This window comes from Leptonotus elevatus, chromosome 20, assembly GCF_054856555.1.
Source record: "Leptonotus elevatus isolate MCC_2025b chromosome 20, RoL_Lele_1.0, whole genome shotgun sequence".
In the NCBI taxonomy this organism is placed as follows: domain Eukaryota; kingdom Metazoa; phylum Chordata; class Actinopteri; order Syngnathiformes; family Syngnathidae; genus Leptonotus; species Leptonotus elevatus.
The window spans coordinates 14,765,786-14,783,747 of NC_141258.1; positions in this window are offsets into that span (position 1 = coordinate 14,765,786).

Consider the following 17,962-nt stretch of genomic DNA (forward strand, 5'->3'; position numbering starts at 1 on the left):
AAATGAGTAAAATAAAACTGACTGATTATTTAAATTATATTACACCAACATATTATTATACCAAACTAGATAGTGTCATTTTTTTCATGTACAGGTGTTGGAAAACAATCCTTTAAGTTTTCCGCGTGTTCCTGAAATCAGACTTGAGATCGGTGAACAGTTCCTTCGAAGGTTTTATTTTATTCAGAAATTTCTGAACAGAGCACATGTGACCAAACGCCATTAATTCCCCATGTGTCTGTGGCTCCTCCCACTCGCAGTCGCCATTATACTCCCAGCATTCCAAAAAGCCCCTCCCCTTACTCTTCCTCCAAATCCTCAGCCGCGCCCCTCGGCAGGAAACAGCCCCCAGCCCTTAGCTAAGACAAACATCATTCAACAGCTGGTTGATTACGTGAGATAAGAGGCAGGAAGAATCTTCAAACGTTTGGTCACATTATTACACTTATCAATCTTTGCTGAGTAAGTTAAAACAGTTATGACTAAATCTAAACAGTTATAATTAAATTGAAACAGAAGATTCTCATCACAGGTTACTAGATTTTATTTTGTAAATATGAATTCAGCCCAGTCAGACTTTTTACAGTGCACTGTTTCCTTCATCACAATCTGAAAAATGTTTGGCGGCATCTACACATTTTTGCTCTCAAATGGCTTGAAAGTCAGGAACGCTTACTGTTGCTGATCCTTGCTTTTGGTGAACTATAACCTCACTCCTGCAGAAAATAGAAGGAGCATAAAGACTTGCGTCTGTCCGTTTGCACTCTTCATGACCTTCTCGTATCCGCCTTAAGGCCGATGCAGCAGGACGGCGTGCTTGCAATGGCTGATGTCAGCCAGAATGCAAGCGAGAGGAAATTTGGACCTGCTGTTCACTTTGACGTATTTTCAAATGGAAAACGAGGACACGCACACGCGCATCAAGATGAGCACAAATGTTTGGCTTCTTTGCTTGGATATACGCACGCTGCTAACATTGCTTAGAATATACGACCGTTTTTCTAAACTCATAAACGAAGGAACATGTTGTGCTCAACCACCTCAGTGACTTCAACCCCAGAGATAAGGAAGCCCACCTCAAAGGAAGACGCGTTGGTGGAATTGAGGAGGTTATTTGAAGTATTCTTCCCACCGATTCTTGATGCCCAGAGTCGAGGTCAGCAGCACCCCATCTCCACTATACACAGTGTTAATGGCGCACTGCTTTCCTCTCCTGAGACGCGGAATGATGGACCAGAATTTCTTCGAAGCCGTCCGGAAGTCGTTTTCCATGGCCTCACCGAACTCCTCCCATGTCCGAGTTTTTGCCTTAGCGACTGCCGAAGCTGCATTCCGCTTGGCCAGCCGGTACCCGTCAGCTGCCTCCGGAGTCCCACAGGCCAAAAAGGCCCAATAGGACTCGGGTTCGAGGATTACCGCCACGACAGGCACCAACCACCTTACGGCCACAGCTCCGATCAGCCGCCTCAACAATGGAGGTGCGGAACATGGTCCACTCGGACTCAATGTCCCTCGCCTCCCTCGGGACAAGGGAGAAGTTCTGCACCCGAGTGTCCAAGGCGGAGGGAGGCTACCCTCTCGTCCACTGGGGTAAACCCTAACGTACAGGCGCCTAGCCGTGCGGGGCAATAAGTATGCCCACACCTGCTCTGCGCCTCTCACCGTAGGCAACTCCAGAGTGGAACAGAGTCCAGCCCCTCAAGAGAGGTTTGGTACCAGAACCCAAGCTGTGTGTCGAGGCGAGTCCGACAATAACTAGTCGGAACTTCTCTGCCTCGCACACCAGCTCGGGCTGCTTCCTGCCAGAGAGGTGACATTCCATGTCCCCAGAGCTAGCTTCAGTAGTCGGGGGCTTTTGGCTGCCACCCAGCTCATTGCCCACCCGATTCCTTTGGCCCGTCTCAACGGTGGTGAGCCTATGGGAAGGGGGACCCACGTTGCCTTTTCGGACTGTGCCCGGCCGAGCCCCATGGGTATAGACCCGGCCACCAGACGCTCGCCTTCGAGCCCTGCCTTCAGGCCTGGCTCCAGAGGGGGGCCTCGGTGACCTGCGTCCGGGCAAGGGAAACGTTTTTCCAATGATTTTGTTTGCCATAAGGAGTCATGTGAGCCGTGCTTGGTCTGGTCCCTCACCTAGGACCTACATGGGTGACCCTGCCAGGGGCATAAAGCCCCAGACAACACAGCTCCTAGGATCATTGGGACACACAAACCCCTCCACCACGGTAAGGTTTCAGCTCACGGAGCGGTAACAAACAGAACCAAAAAAAAAGGGGTAACAAAACTCTAATTCCAGCAAATATTTCCTCTGCTCTGCTCTCATCTTTATCAATTAATATCATTCATGAGCTTTTGGATTCATTAGCAACATATTCACCTTTGCCTCTTTATTATACAATACCTTTCAAGTCAAAAGGATATTTTAAGTAACTCCAATGACCCTCCCCATCCCCCCACCACAAAAAAAAACTCTTACTCATGTGACACTCAGTAGATGTATAGAAACTACAGATGATGATGACTACTTCCTTGGGTGTCAATGCTACACTTTTCTACAATATCAGAATAAGGTTTCCAAAATGTTTTAGCTAATATTGATTACTGGCACACTCGTGGTGTACATACGCCAGCTGGCTTTTGAAGGCACGCCTCGCCTGCATGGTAAAATAACTGTGTGAAAAGTTGTTCTGTTGCAGGGACTGGTACCCGGCTCAGCCTGAAAAGAAAGGCAAATACTGCGCTGTGATAGCAGGTGACAACCAGGACCGCTGGCACAACTACTATTGCGACAGCGACAAGCTGAAGTACATCTGCAAGCGTGCCAACTGTGAGTCTTCACCTTATTGGTTCGTGGCTGCATTGCATTAGCGTGAAATGCAGGAAAGCGGCTCCCAACAATAAAAATAAAAAAATGCTTGAAATGTTGACCCGTAAAGGCTTCCGTTGAGAAGTTGTCCTTCATGCATGTCATCAAATGATTGCTTCCCAATCCGGCTGATTGGATTCCATTCAAATAAGAACGTCAGCCTTTAACCTTTTTTTTAAGGGAATCCGATTTTAAATTTTTAAAGATTTTCATGTTGACACACACTGCATAACAGAATGACGGGAGCCGAGAGCCGCTGTCCTGCCTGTTTTCCATGTCTCTCTCCTCAAACACAGCTGACTCAACTGATCAGCTATTCAGCAAGCTCTGTAGAAGCCTGATAACGATCTTGTTCATCAATCAGGTGTGTTGATGGAGGGAGACATGGAAAACAGGCAGAACAGCGGCTCTCGAGGACCAGGGTTCCCTACCACTGCCTTAAGGCATGCTCAAAAAGCAACCCTGAAAAAAAAGGCAGACTAAACAAAAACAAAACAAAAAGGCGCCTCACATCGCCACCTCGTGGTCAAATAGAGAAGTGCATGCCCAACAAGAACATTTGCATGTCGTTGCTTTGTGAAAAACACGTGTCATCTTTTATATTTATATGTTTTGGCATGAAACTGAATGCATACATCCCAAAAACGTAACAATGTAAAAGTATACAGTGACGATGTCTTCTAATGTGCTTTCTCCTTCATCTGCAGACCAGAGCCGAAATCCTCCTGCTCCTTGCACCACCTGTTCTTGTCCTGCTCCTCCTGTGACCTGCCTCAGCCAAAAGTGCCCTCCTTCTAAAACCTGTCCTCTTCCTCCACCTCAGCCAACCTGCCCTCTTTTTTTCTTATTATCTCTTATTGTTCATTCGGTAATTGTCCCGATTTGACATGTCATCATCATTGCTCTCCTTTTTTAAAAATGTTTTATTTTATTTTTATTATTATTTTGTATGTGGGTGAGTATGTGTATGTGCGTGTGTGCGTGCGTGTGTGCGTGTGTGTGTGTGTGTGTGTGTGTGTGTGTGTGTGTGCGTGCGTGCGTGCGTGCGTGCGTGCGTGTGTGTGTGTGTGTGTGTGTGTGTGTGTGTGTGTGTGTGTGTGTGTGTGTGTGTGTGTGTGTGTGTGTGTGTGTGTGTGTGTGTGTGTGTGTATTCGTTAGTTCACCAAAAACCTATTAAAAAATCCCATACCGTTCACCTAAACCGAACACCGCCGCCAGGAGACCCGAGGAAGGACCAAAGAAAAGAAAGGAAAGTGAAATCCAGCACCGACCAGACACCACCCACCGGGCCACCAACCAGAGTCCTTCACCAACCCCAGAAACATCTAAATTCCAACAAATCAGGGAGACCTCAAGAGACCAAAGGAGAGACTGAGGAAAGGAAGGAAGGACAGACGAAGCAGAGTGAGATCCACAGACACCAGCCTCCAACAATTCAATGACCTGAGGGAGAAGCAGATTGTGTATGAGTTTCAATAGATGCTGGTGTGGTGGATCTGGCATGCATGAAAATCTCCACCAAAGAGGGGGGCCGTCGACCCCTGCCAGGACAGAGCAAGCGCAACACCTTAGGGCCCCCCAGGCCGCGGCAGCACCAAAGAACGATCCCCGGGCCCCGCCGGGGCCACCGGCCGGAGAGCAAACCCAGCGCCCCCCACCCCAACACGGCCCGTGCCCCCAACCCAACGCAGCAGGACGGGGCAATGCAGGCCCGCCAGGCACCCCACCGGTCCACAGCCCCCGCTCCCCCACGACCCCCCCCCCCATCCACCCCCACCATCCACCCCAACTCAGCCCCAGCCGCCCCCAGGCCCCCAAACCCCCAAACCCCCAGAAAAAATTGGGAGCAGGTGAGCCGGAGCAGAGGGAAATGATATCCCCACGCTCCGATCCACCCGCCTCCCAGGCATGTCAGTGAGCGTATGTGGTACATTAAAAAAATAAAAATAGGTGGGGGGGGGGGGCGTGGCGGGGACAAGGACAGGGGACCGCAGCACTGCTCTATACTGCGGTCTGCCCCAACCGATGGCACCCCCCCCCCCCCGACCCCCCCCCCCCCACACACACACACAGTTGTGTGGTGCATTAAAATATGAGGGGAGTTGTAGGGCGAAGACGGTGTTTCCACATCCCCCCCCCCCCAAAGTGTGTTATGTGCCCTATATGTCTATAAAAGTGTATTGTGCAAAACTAGTGTAGTGAGTTAAGAGGAGCGACCAGAAGACGACAAGAAGGGCAAGGGGCAGCGGCAGGGCCGCAGAGAGAGGGGGAGAAGAGGAGGAAGGGTGATGAGGGAGAAGGGACAGGGAGGCAGAGGACGGGCGGGGAGAGGCGAGAAGGGATAGGTAGCAGGGAGGAGTAAGGGGGAGGGGAGAGGGAACCACGGGGCACCCCGGCGGCCCATAGGCCCCGAACCGCGTCGCCGGGCCCAGAGCGACGGACCGCGCCTGAGTGGCGCCGCTCCGGACACCAGGGAGAGCCCCGCAACGCAGCACCCCCCAAGAGACCCAGGGAACGGCCAAGACGCAGCCGACACCCAGCAGCCAACAGAGGGGCAGACCCGCCCACGCCCAGCCAGGGGGGGACAGCACCTATAGAATTAACCCACTGGCATGCAGTGAATCCGAATATTAACTCTTAGTGCCCATTGGAGGTGAATCTGCTCGATCCTGTTGGCAGCAACTGGGTTCCTGACTATAAAAACACAACCATTAGTTACAAATTGCCAAATACAGAAACATCAATGTAAGTTATCGCGATGCGGTGGTTCTCGCTAACAGGCAGAATTAAGTAACCAGATTTAGGTTAAAATATTCTATATACGTAGACAATGTTTCTATAAATTTTGATATTTGGTTTTTATTTGAGGCAGATATTTTTTCCATTAAAATGTGATTTATGAGGAGATTAGACCATTGGTCGATATTCAGAGTTTGTTTATTTTTCCAGTTAACAAGAATAGTTTTTTTTTGCGATAGTAAGGGCTACAAGTGTAGATTGAAATTGTTTATGTGGTAAGTCAGTTGTTGTTAGGTCACCTAGCAAACACAAGTTTGGAGATAACGGTATCCTACAGTCCAAGATAGCGGAAAGTTTTTCTAAGACTTCAGTCCAGAAATACATAACCGGAGTACATAACCATAAACCATGAAAATAAGTGTCTGTAGTGTTTTGTAAACACTGGAGACAAATGTCGGAGTCTGAGAGTCCCATTTTCTTCATCATATATTGAGTAATGTATGTTCTATGAATAATTTTATATTGGCTAAGTTGTAAATTTGTGTGTTTTGTCATTTTAAAAACGTTTTTACAAACTTGAATCCAAAAGTCTGATTCCGGAGCTATAGACAAGTCTGTTTCCCATTTCGAGATGGGTAAAGATGTTTTATCAGTCTATGAAAGTAACTTGTATATTTTTGAGAGTTTTTTTGTTGTTGTCAGAGAAAGCTTGGTAATATCTTTAGCTAAAACGGGCGGTTGGAGCGTACCCCGAAGTGTTGGAATTTGTTTCTTTATCATACTTTTAACTTGTAGATAATGTAACAAATTAACGTTTTTTTATTTTGTATTTTTGGAGCAAGGATGTATATGATATAAACATATTATCTGAGAAGAGATGGTGGAGATGTGTAATTCCTTTCTGCTCCCACACACTTAAATAAAACGAATGATTGTTAAGTTGAAAGTCGGGGTTATGCCATAGGGGAGAAAGCCCGCAGGGCTCCACTTGGGCTTTTGTAATTTCTAGTGCCTTCCACCAGGCAGTCAGGGTGGCGGAAATCATTGGGTTTTTAAAACAATTATGTCGCTTAATCGATGTTGTAATAAAGAGTAAATCTAGAAGTCTGAGGTTATTACAATCCTTCTTTTCTAGTTCCAGCCAACAGTTAGTGTCTCTGTTGGGTTGTGCCCATAGAATGATATATTGTCGCTGGTTAGCTATATAGTAGTGCATAAAATTTGGTGCCTCGAGACCTCCTTTGGATTTATTTTTCTGAAGAGTAGATAGACTCATCTTTGCTTTTTTTTTATTCCAGTAAAATTTTGTAATGGCTGAGTCCAACAACTGGAACCAGTTAGCTGTAGGTTTAAATGGAATCATTGAGAAAAAATTGTTTATTTTGGGTAAAACTTTCATTTGGTAGTTAGTCGTCCTATTAGAGAAACAGGAAGATTATTCCAGCGCTCCAAGTCACTATGAATGCTATCCAGAAGTGGAGTAAAGTTTAAATGATTAAAATCAGTTAATTTAGGTGAGATTTTTATGCTTAAGTATTTTAAATAACCTATAGGAAATGAGTAGTGTGGGTCCTGGCTTACAGGGTTCCATGAATTTTCTGTAATAGGTAGTAGTGTTGATTTTGTCCAGTTAGTAGAATAATCTGATAAATGTGAGAATTTAGTTATTAAGTTAAATACTTCCCCTAACGAAATAGCAGGCTTTTCTAAATAAAGTAAAATATAATCTGCATATAGATTAATTGTGTGTTCTGTTACCCCAGAGTGAATTCCTTGAATCCTTCTTTCCTGGCGTATATCTAATGCAAGTGGCTCAATAAATATTGCAAATAATAAAGGGGACAGTGGGCATCCCTGTCTTGTGCCTCTCTGAAGAGTAAAACTCTGAGATATAATCCCATTAGTAGTAACTGTAGCTTTAGGAGAATCATATAATACTGACACCCAGTGAATAAATGACTTCCCAAAGCCAAATTGATTTAAAACAGCAAAGAGGAAGGACCAGTTAACTTTGTCAAAAGCTTTTTATGCATCCAATGATATAATAACTGCCTTTTTATCATGCCGCTGTGACATGTTAATAAGGTTAAAGAGTCTCCTAATATTTTTAGTAGGGTGACGATCTTTAATAAAGCCTGTTTGGTCGCTATGAATGATTGTCGAGATTACTGTTTCTAGTCTAGATGTGAAAGCCTTAGTGATAATTTTTATATCAGTGTTAATTAGTGAAATCGGACGGTAACTTGATGGAAGGGTGGGGTCTTTTTCTGGCTTTAATAAAAGTTTAATTGCTGTTGTATTCATGTGTGGGCGTATGTAACCATTCGTTTTAATTTCTGTTACTACTCTTAAGAATAGTGGAGCAAGCATTAACCAGAAGTGCTTAAAAAATATAGCCGGATAACTATCTGGGCTAGGTGCTCTGCCATTAGGCATACTATCTAGAGCACTGTACAACTCGTTTATAGTAAGTGGCGCATCTAACATATCTTTATATTCAGTAGTTAACTGAGGTATATTTAAGCTACTGAGGAATGCCTCAATATGCTCAGGGTTAGGCTTGTTAGTTTCTGAGTATAGGTTGCGATAATAGTTGTAAAAAATTTGATTAATTTCTTCTGGTGATTGTGTGCATTCACCAGTTGTCCCTTTAATAGCCGTTATAAGAGATTTTTCCCGATTGCGTTGAAGTTGGTTTGCAAGAAATGTACCTGATTTGTTATTATATTCAAAGTTGTTGTATCTCAATTGTTGTATTATAAACTCTGTCTTTTTAGATAGCATATCGTCTAACTGTATTTTTTGTATTTTGTAAGTCAGTCCATATTTGGTTATTTGGGTTTATTGCGTACTCATCCGTCAGTTGTTTAATTTTATATTCCAAGTCTTTTTCAAATTTTTTATCCTGTTTCTTTTTATAAGATGAATATGATATAATTTTACCTCTAATTACTGCTTTCCCAGCTTCCCAGAGAAGAGATGGAGATAAGTCTGGAGAGTCATTTATTTCCAAAAAGTCTGCCCACTATCTTCTTATAATTTTGTCAAACTCTGCGTCGTTTAGCAGTGAGATGTTAAAATGCCATGTCGGGGGTGGTTTAAAGGTATAATCAACTTGTAGGGAAAGGGAGACTGGTGCATGGTCGCTAATAATAATAGGATATGTATTTTTGTAACAGTTTTATCAGCAATAGAGTTATCTGTAAGAAAAAAATCAATTATTGAAAAAGACCGGTGCACAGCGGAAAATAAGGTAAATTCCTTCTTACTTGGGTTTTTAAATCTCCAGCTGTCGACGAGGCCAAAATCATCCATATATTCCCCTATTACTTTAGTAGATTGTAATCGCCTTATACATGTTGTATTATTAGAACGATCTATTAATGGATTTAAGACTGTGTTAAAGTCTCCTCCAATAATAATAGTAGAGTTCGCTGCTAATTCAAACAGCTGAGAGAAAAATTCATGGAAAAAGGCCGGATCATCATTATTAGGGGCATATAAATTACCAAATGTATATATTTTATTAAATATAGTCACCTGAATAATAATGTATCGGCCCTCTGGGTCTATTATTGTATTATTTAGAGTAAAGAATACATTCTTATGTATGAGTATACAGACTCCTCTTTGTCTACTGTTATAAGGGGCAGCGTACGCTTGGCTAAAATTCTTATCAATAAGTAATTTTCTTCAGATTTTTGTAGGTGGGTTTCTTGTAGGAGGCAAATATCTGCTTTTAATTTTAAGAGATGGCCTAAAAAATATATATTTTTGCCTGTGAGCGAGCGCCACAAACATTCCAGGAAACCAGAACTTGTCATGTTTTGGGTTCTGTTTTCCTTGTGTGTCTCCCTTGGTCTTGTTTAAGTGTGATCCTGCCCTTCCTCGTGTGATCCAATCAGTGCCCTCAGCCACTTGTGTCTTGCCCCAGGTGTGTCTTGTTGTGTCGTTAGTGTGTGTATTTAGTCTGCTGTCTCCCCTCTGTCTGTGTCAGGTCATTGTTGTATTTCCCCCTGTGATGCTGTCAGTTTTTGCCTTGGATTTTCCCCCCATGTCATGCTGCCCGTTTTGTCTTGTTGTTTTCTCCATGTTATGTTTTTCCGTGCAATTTAGATCTTGCCTTTTGTTTTGTAGAAATTAAAATCCCTTTTTTGATCGAACCTCTGCCTCCTTGCCCTGTCTTCCCGCATTTGGGTCCTCAAGCTCCCCCTTCTTGACAGAACTAATGTATTCATACAAACAATATAGACTCAGTCTTGTGTATATATCTGTATAGGCTGTTTGTTAATATTGGCATGTTATAGGATAGAATCAAAGTGGTTAGGTGGTTTATGTAATTTGTGTAAAATATGAGGTAACGTGTAAGTAAATATAACAGTGAAAAAACGGGCAGGGAGGTAAAAGTGAAGGAAATTAGCAGGGGATTAAACATAACAATACACCAGTAACTGGTAACCTAAGCGAGATATTTTGTTTAAATATACTTTAGATATAGTTATGTATTAATATTATATTTGTAATATAGCCTAAACATAATGAGTATTCATATTTTTGGTTTTATAACCACATATACAGTATATGTATACATCTAATAATCAAACAAAGTTTAGTTCCACCAATGCCAATTAGAACAGCCAGGGAGTGGAGTTGGGGTTCCGGAATAGTTGGCCATCGATGTATAGCTTATTAACGACTATCGTAGTACGTTTACCCTCCTGCCTATTTTGTGTCATTATAGGAAACAGTACTTTTCGCCGCTCATTAATCTCTCTCGGTACTGATAAAACCATAAAACATTGGCGTCAAAATCTGGAATAGTATAAACTGGCTAACTGGCTTTTTGGATTTGCAACATATTAAAGGTCTTTTTTTACTTTCTATATCAGACGATAGACGTGTTTGACCGCTCCCCTAAAATAGATAAATAGAGCTGGATTTTGCTTCTTTTTTTCATATTCTACAAAGGCAATATTAATCTGAATGTGGTGTTTTAAAGTGCAATTTGCTCTGCCTGGGGCTACCTTCATAACAAATGTTTGAATTGTTCTTATATTCCGTGTGATGTAATGTAGCTCAATCCCATCGTAAGCACTCACTTTGTGTGTTCAACCATCATAAGCACTCATGCTATCACCACATGTAACCATTCATCAGCAATAAAAGCATCCTAGCATATAACAGGACTCGTCATTGGCTGAATGGACAAAGGAGATAGACAACATTAGAACAGTGCTTAATCCATCCACCAAACATCCTTTTTTATGTCAAGAAATCAAGCAAGCAACAAATATCACACCATGGAGTGTATTTACAACATGAACTTCCTCGGAAAACAGGCATTGTGAATTCCAGTCAACAGTATAACAACATAGTCAGTCTAATGAATTCACACAACTCAGGTCCGCCAGCATCGGATGCTAACAATGCTAAGCTCTAAAATGACGCCTTTTAACACATTTGCATCCTCAAAAACTTGTGACTACTTGTAAACATCAATGATATATATATATGTATATGTATATACATTTTCCACTGCGTAATTTGTCAAAACAGCCTTCTTACTTTTTCAAGTATTTATATTTTTAATTATTAACTTAATTAATCATTAACAAGTCACTAACTAGTGGCGTAGACAAAGAAAATTTAACAGCAGAAGAAGAGTGTCTTTCGAGTGAAGGCAAAACAAGCTCAAGGGAAACAAACTAAGGTCACATTATGTTTCCCGACTTAAAATTAACGCAATATAAACACATAATTGGAAAGTTAGCTTATGTCTAATTTTAAACGAGAAATGGCTCGTACCTGTTCAATGGAGACTGCAACACTGCCTCCCCGTGGACGGCGGAGGAACGGGCCTTAGACACGTGAATTTCCGAGAGCTTGTGTGTGTGAATATTTTGCAACAGTGTGATGTTTATCTAAAAAACAAATGCGCGTGCGCAACGAGCCACAAACGCACTTTTGACAACTCCCAAGCAAAAGTCAGGGAAAATGCACATGTGAAAATTACGAATGTTTGTGGATCTGAAAAACATGTGAAAATCGCGAAAATATTTGTGAACACAAATTTATTTGTGTGAATATTTTCAACTTTCTACTCATAAGCTTTGCCATCACTATTGATGAGTTATTAACATTGTTTTTCAGTTTTAAATTATATTTTAGCCGTTTTAGATTTAATTAACTCAGTATGGCTGTATGAATAGACCTATATTCTTATCTGTGTTACTTTCATGAGAAAGAGCAACGGGTCTGTCTATTCATTCGTAATCTAAAGGGAGGGCCGGGGATTCTGCTGTGTCGGAAGGGAGTCAGGCTTATTATTATTGTATTATTTCTAATCTGATTTATACCCATGGGAACGGATTCTCTTGTATTCATTCAGTTGTAACCAGGTGTGTTGTGGGCTGACCTTTTTATGAACCCTCTTTGTGAATAAATAACGATGTGGGCTGGAGAGAAAGGAACACATTTGAACAGAGCACTGCTTGGGTGACTTGTTATTGTGTGATCAGAAGCTTCTGGTAATTAATACCTTTGCAAAGGAACTTCTTCAACAGAATCTCACCATTCAGTTAATTGAACACGCAAAGAGTACAATACTTAATATTGTCTACTCTAACAAATGGTGACCGCCGACGCTGAATTATAACGAATGGTCTCCTCCGTTGAACCAAACGGATGGTGTTATTCTGACGTGGAACAAGCTGCGGCGTTCAAGGACGGGCGGAACTTCTAGGCCTAAATAAATAAAGTACGGTAAGTGGAGACTGTTATCCACGTAGAAGAGGTTGTGTCTGTCTGGTCCGCTGCAGCTGGTTTTTTCGTCTTCCAAATTGTCTAAATTTTAAATGAGATCTGTGTGAATAAGTTATAGTTTGATGTCGTTAGAGAGTTGATAATTCCGACGATATTGAACTAAACACGTCGTGGAGTGGTGCATTTGAAGGTGACGTGATGCAGACTCAAAGTGATGAAGCTTTTTTTGTACAGGAAGAAATAGCGGTTAATTTTTTGATTTGTTTTGTTTTTCGTCAACGCTATGAAGAATCCTTAGACCATAATATATATTGAATAAAAGGGTTTGCCGGATGACGTAACAAGTCTTTCTTGTTTACTAAGGATCGCGAAGATTATGGTACGCGCTTCTGTTTTTTAAGCAGTTTTGGCCGGATTTGAGGACAAGTAACATAATTGTTCATGGCTCTTGGTGTGAAAGTTCTCTACACGTAATATGTCTTTTATTTGAAAAAGCGCCTGTTTGAAATTGAACAGTATTGAGGGGTCCAGGTTGATTACAGCGATGATTGGATTTTGTATCACTGTATTTGCAATCGAGAGATTACGTGATTTATTTTATTTTGTTGGCGCTTCTACAATATGTAGTTTTGAGGTCAGGATTCCCGTTTGAATTCCTTTTGTTCCACGGTTGAATTCGATGGTACGTGACAATTTCTTAAGAAAATAAGCGCCTTGCAGAAATTTTGCAATATATGGAGAACAGTTTAGCTCAGCGGGATTGGGTAACCGCTGTGTATAAACGAGAGGTCACGTAATTCTTATGTCTGTCTGTGTGTGGCCATATGTGTTAACATATTGAACTATTAATATTAAAAGTGAGACGTCACTGTATTAAAACCGAATGTATACATCAAAAACTACAAACAAAATGGAGGCGATTTCGACCCGGATACAGAATGGTTTGTCCTGAATGCGCTTCCGGTTCAGCGAAAAATAAAAGCGTCGATGAACAATGAAAAAACGAACTATGGATCGATTGTATACAAAGCTTTCGCTGGACAAAATGGTATGTCAGACTTTTGTATTTTCTTTGTTGGTAATGGAAAAAGGCTGAATTTGATGCTAAAATGACTCCAGCATTTGTGGAGCAGTTTACGGGTGGTTTGTTCGAAGTTACTAGTTTACTGAAATCACCGTATAAAACTGCGGTTTAAATGCTATAAGTTTTGTAGACAACGAATTGATAGAATAACACCGTTTATTATTTTATAATGACTGAAGAGTGTGTGCGTATGCATTTGAGTGTGTGACCTAGCTTCTAAAAAGGTGGGGGCTATTTTTGTTATTGTGTGTGAGAAATGTGCATATGGGGATTTTGTTTGTTTTTCTTCAATATTTTAACTAAGTTTGGTGTTGTATTGTGTGAGATGATACTGTTGTGATAGTGGCGTTTGTTTTATTAATGGGAATATGATAAAATAGGTTTTGCGATTTATAATGTTAAGATTCCCCCCCCCCCCCCCCCCCTGTTTCTAGGTTAGAAAAAAAGGTGGGGGCTGGGCTGTGCGCTGTTAGCATAATGTGTCCTCGTAATGGGACTTTTTCTTTGTCAAAATGGTAAGAGAGGAATGATAAACAATATAAAATAAGTAATAATATTTGAAAGATATTGTTGAGTTTTTGAAAAAAGAATATTAAATTAGTGTTTTATTTTTATTTTTTATTTTTTATTTTTTATTTTTTTTAGTGACTGAGCTAATAGTCTTTATATTTTAATGATTGATGACGATGGTTAATTTGTTAACTTTCCCTTTTCGGGACAAATGAAGAAAGAATAATGATAAAATAATGGCATTTTGTTTGAGCTATGTTGAGTTGATATAATTATGCCTATATCTGTATAGCTGTGGCTGGAAGTAAGATAGTTGAATAAGGAGTTATGAATGTTTTTGACATGTTGATAATGATTTTTAATATTTGTTTTTTTTCTCTGAGTGTGTCATTTCAGAAACTGATGTTTGAGTTCCAAGGCAGATGAGGGTTTGATGGCCTTCACTGATTACAAACTGCGAACGGGATGCGCCCCAGCTGCTGATACGTTGTATGGCTAGTAGCTATTTGAAGGGGTATTGAAAAAAAAAAAAAAAAAAAAAAAATGAGGCTGTGTTTTTTACGAAACATTTTTGAGAAAGCAGGGAGTGAACTGTCTTGCTATGATCCCATATCCTCAGTCTGGCATTTTTAAAGCATTGTATCAACGAGTGTGCATTTTTTGATCAGGTGAGCTCTCAGAAAGACTGTGTGTCATCGGATCCACATTGCAGACAGCGTCTGAATGGATGTGGCAGAGATCAAAGGTCAAAAGCCGCAGAGCAACAGTCTTCTCGTCCTGTGCCTAAGAAAAACATGATGTTCAAATTCCTCAATGCCCAGTGACTGTGTATACGCCTCATTCTATTGACTTCTCCCCTATGGCTGTTTTGCATCCAGAGGAAATCTAAATGCCTGCTCTGAACATTGCTGCCACAGCAGCCGCCATGCTGGCCAGGACTGAACATTGACAACAGCTGCCGTCCTGCCTTTTGCTGGGGGTCTGGACAAAGAAAGTTGGTGGTCGGAATGAGATGTGATCCATTCAGTAAAGTGCTGCACGGTGTATGCAAGTCATTTTTAATGTGTTGAGTGGGGAACTGTGATCTATAGCAAGATATTTCAGGAAATTGAAAACGACATATGTAAATTTGAAATGAGGGATTGAGAAAATTTATTTCAATCTATAGCCTACTAAATTTTTGCCTATATTTTTGGGAGAATCAGTTTCTGAATTGGTACAATGGGAATTTTATTAATATGATATGATATGATATATTTTTATTTTCCCCGTGAACTTTTTTGGACTTCGTCCGGCTGCAGCTATAGTATAAAATAAATAATAGAATAAAATGAGTAGTAACAAGTAAAAGACTAACTAAGAGTTTGATGGCTAAGTTTTTTTTTTTTTTTATAGCACTGTGATTTATAAATCCCCGAAATATTTTGTGTGCTGTGTTTTTTATGAGCCCCGCTAATATGTGAAAGATTAGCAGTTTGAAGATGATTTTTAGTTTGATTAAATCTAGGAAATGGTAGATATTTGTAAATTTTGTGTGATTTTATCCTCAGCCCCACTAATCTGTAAAAGAGGTGAGGTTGATTGGCAGTTTAAATAATTTTCGGGACTCTAGGAGAATTAGAGTAATATGGTTACCTCTATTTTTTGTGGTCCCAAAGTCATCATATACTAGTGTCTTAAGTTGTATTTGCTTATGCTCAGTTTTATAGTGTTTTGTAGCTCTTTTGTTTATCTCATGGCCTGATTTAGAGGGTTGAGTTATTTATGATGTTTTTTGAGTTATGAGGTCTCTATTTTGTCCTCCCTTTATCTTGACGTGTTTGAAAAAATCAGTGGATCTTTGTCAAATGAGGGAGTTTATGTTTAAGAATTTAACCAATGTAGACGAGTTAAAAAAATTAAAATCAAACTTAAAAACGAAATTAAAAAGGTTGTGGGGTATCGGCCTACACTCCAATTGACAGGATGAGTTTGAAAGTGATAATCCACAGTTTGAATATGAAGAAATCTACCAGAGGAAATCGATCGCAAAGTAAGTCTGAAGCAAGCAAGGACAATAATGCATATTCGCCGAATGAAGGTAATTATATTATATTATATCTTTTATCTCAGAATCATATTTGAAAAATGTAATGTTTGGAGCCCAGTGTTTGCAAAAGAGTATAGATAATATGAATTTATGTGAGTTTTTCCCAGCATGCCAGGATTCGGCCGGTCATGGGATTCTGGGAAGAGAATAAGAGATATGAAAGGCACAGTTATGCAAATTTAGAACAAATTTAGGCATGGAAAAAAAAAAAAAAAATTACCTATTATTGAATAAAACTTATTTGAAAGATAAATATTTATAAGCTCTGTCTTATATTAATGAATGAGCGAATGTCATTCAACTCAATCAAAGGCTGGGCTCTATTTTAATGTCACAAAAATAGATATTTTCTTGTTCCAACAGCACAGGACCTATGGATCTTAATCAAATAACATTTACTAATCCCAACTAACAAAAACTATCAGGGTTTTTTCCTCCAAATAAAATTTATGTGAGTTTATGAGAAACTAAAAATGAAAAGTTTCTGCACTCAGGAGAACGGCCCCAGGGGGTTGATGAAAATTCCACATCTGGTCTACAAGGCTTCCGGAGACGTGCCAGGCTCGGCTATCTCATCAACTGATGATCAGCAATCTTATCACCTCCGACCTGGAGCCACGTCAGCTGACCCAGTGATCGTTCTGGAGCGGCCGTTTCGGCATCATTCGACACCGTTTGAGGACATCAGTCAACGGATCAAGTCAAGTGCCTTTTCTTGGGCAATCATTCCAAGAAGAGTCAAATTTTTCGGGCACAATAATCCCGTGACAAATCGAAGAATTTGGGTAGTCTACCCCAAATTCTTAAAGAAGAGACGAACTATTGCGACACTCTTTTCATTAAAAAAAGACCTTCAAAGAACTTCATCACAAGATGGCTTCAAAGAACACATATTCGTCTGCCGATATATTGCGACACTTTTTAATGAACAACATTTTATGTTAAGCCTCACATATGCTATGCTTATTTCACTAAAAATCTTTTAAATGTATCAAATTGTTTTTTAATGTCATATGATTGCTAAACTACCTCCTCTTCTGCTAAAGGGATGTTTTAAGGATAATTATTTTTATCACACAACCATTGAAAAAAAATGTTTTAATGTGTTGAGCTCTCAAGAGCTCAAATGAGGGAATGATGAGTTATTAACATTGTTTTTCAGTTTTAAATTATATTTTAGCCGTTTTAGATTTAGTTAACTCAGTATGGCTGTATGAATAGACCTATATTCTTATCTGTGTTACTTTCATGAGAAAGAGCAACGGGTCTGTCTATTCATTCGTAATCTAAAGGGAGGGCCGGGGATTCTGCTGTGTCGGAAGGGAGTCAGGCTTATTATTATTGTATTATTTCTAATCTGATTTATACCCATGGGAACGGATTCTCTTGTATTTATTCAGTTGTAACCAGGTGTGTTGTGGGCTGACCTTTTTATGAACCCTCTTTGTGAATAAATAACGATGTGGGCTGGAGAGAAAGGAACACATTTGAACAGAGCACTGCTTGGGTGACTTGTTATTGTGTGATCAGAAGCTTCTGGTAATTAATACCTTTGCAAAGGAACTTCTTCAACAGAATCTCACCATTCAGTTAATTGAACACGCAAAGAGTACAATACTTAATATTGTCTACTCTAACACTATCAACACATTGAAGTTCACGGTCATGTGTTGCACTTCGCACACTCATCCACAAAAAGGCTGGTTGATTGCCTCCATTGATTGAAATGCTTTTAGTTGTTCAAAGGTATATGCACTCTTCGCATTTATAAGGTAGTTCATGGTGTCCATGTACATGATCGGTTGCTTCAATGTATAGGGACAGTCCAATTTTTGTAACGTCCCGCTGCCGTTCATTTGCCTGTAAGCTTTCCCGGTGCAATGTGCACTTTTGCGTGCTCATTGCCGTCAAT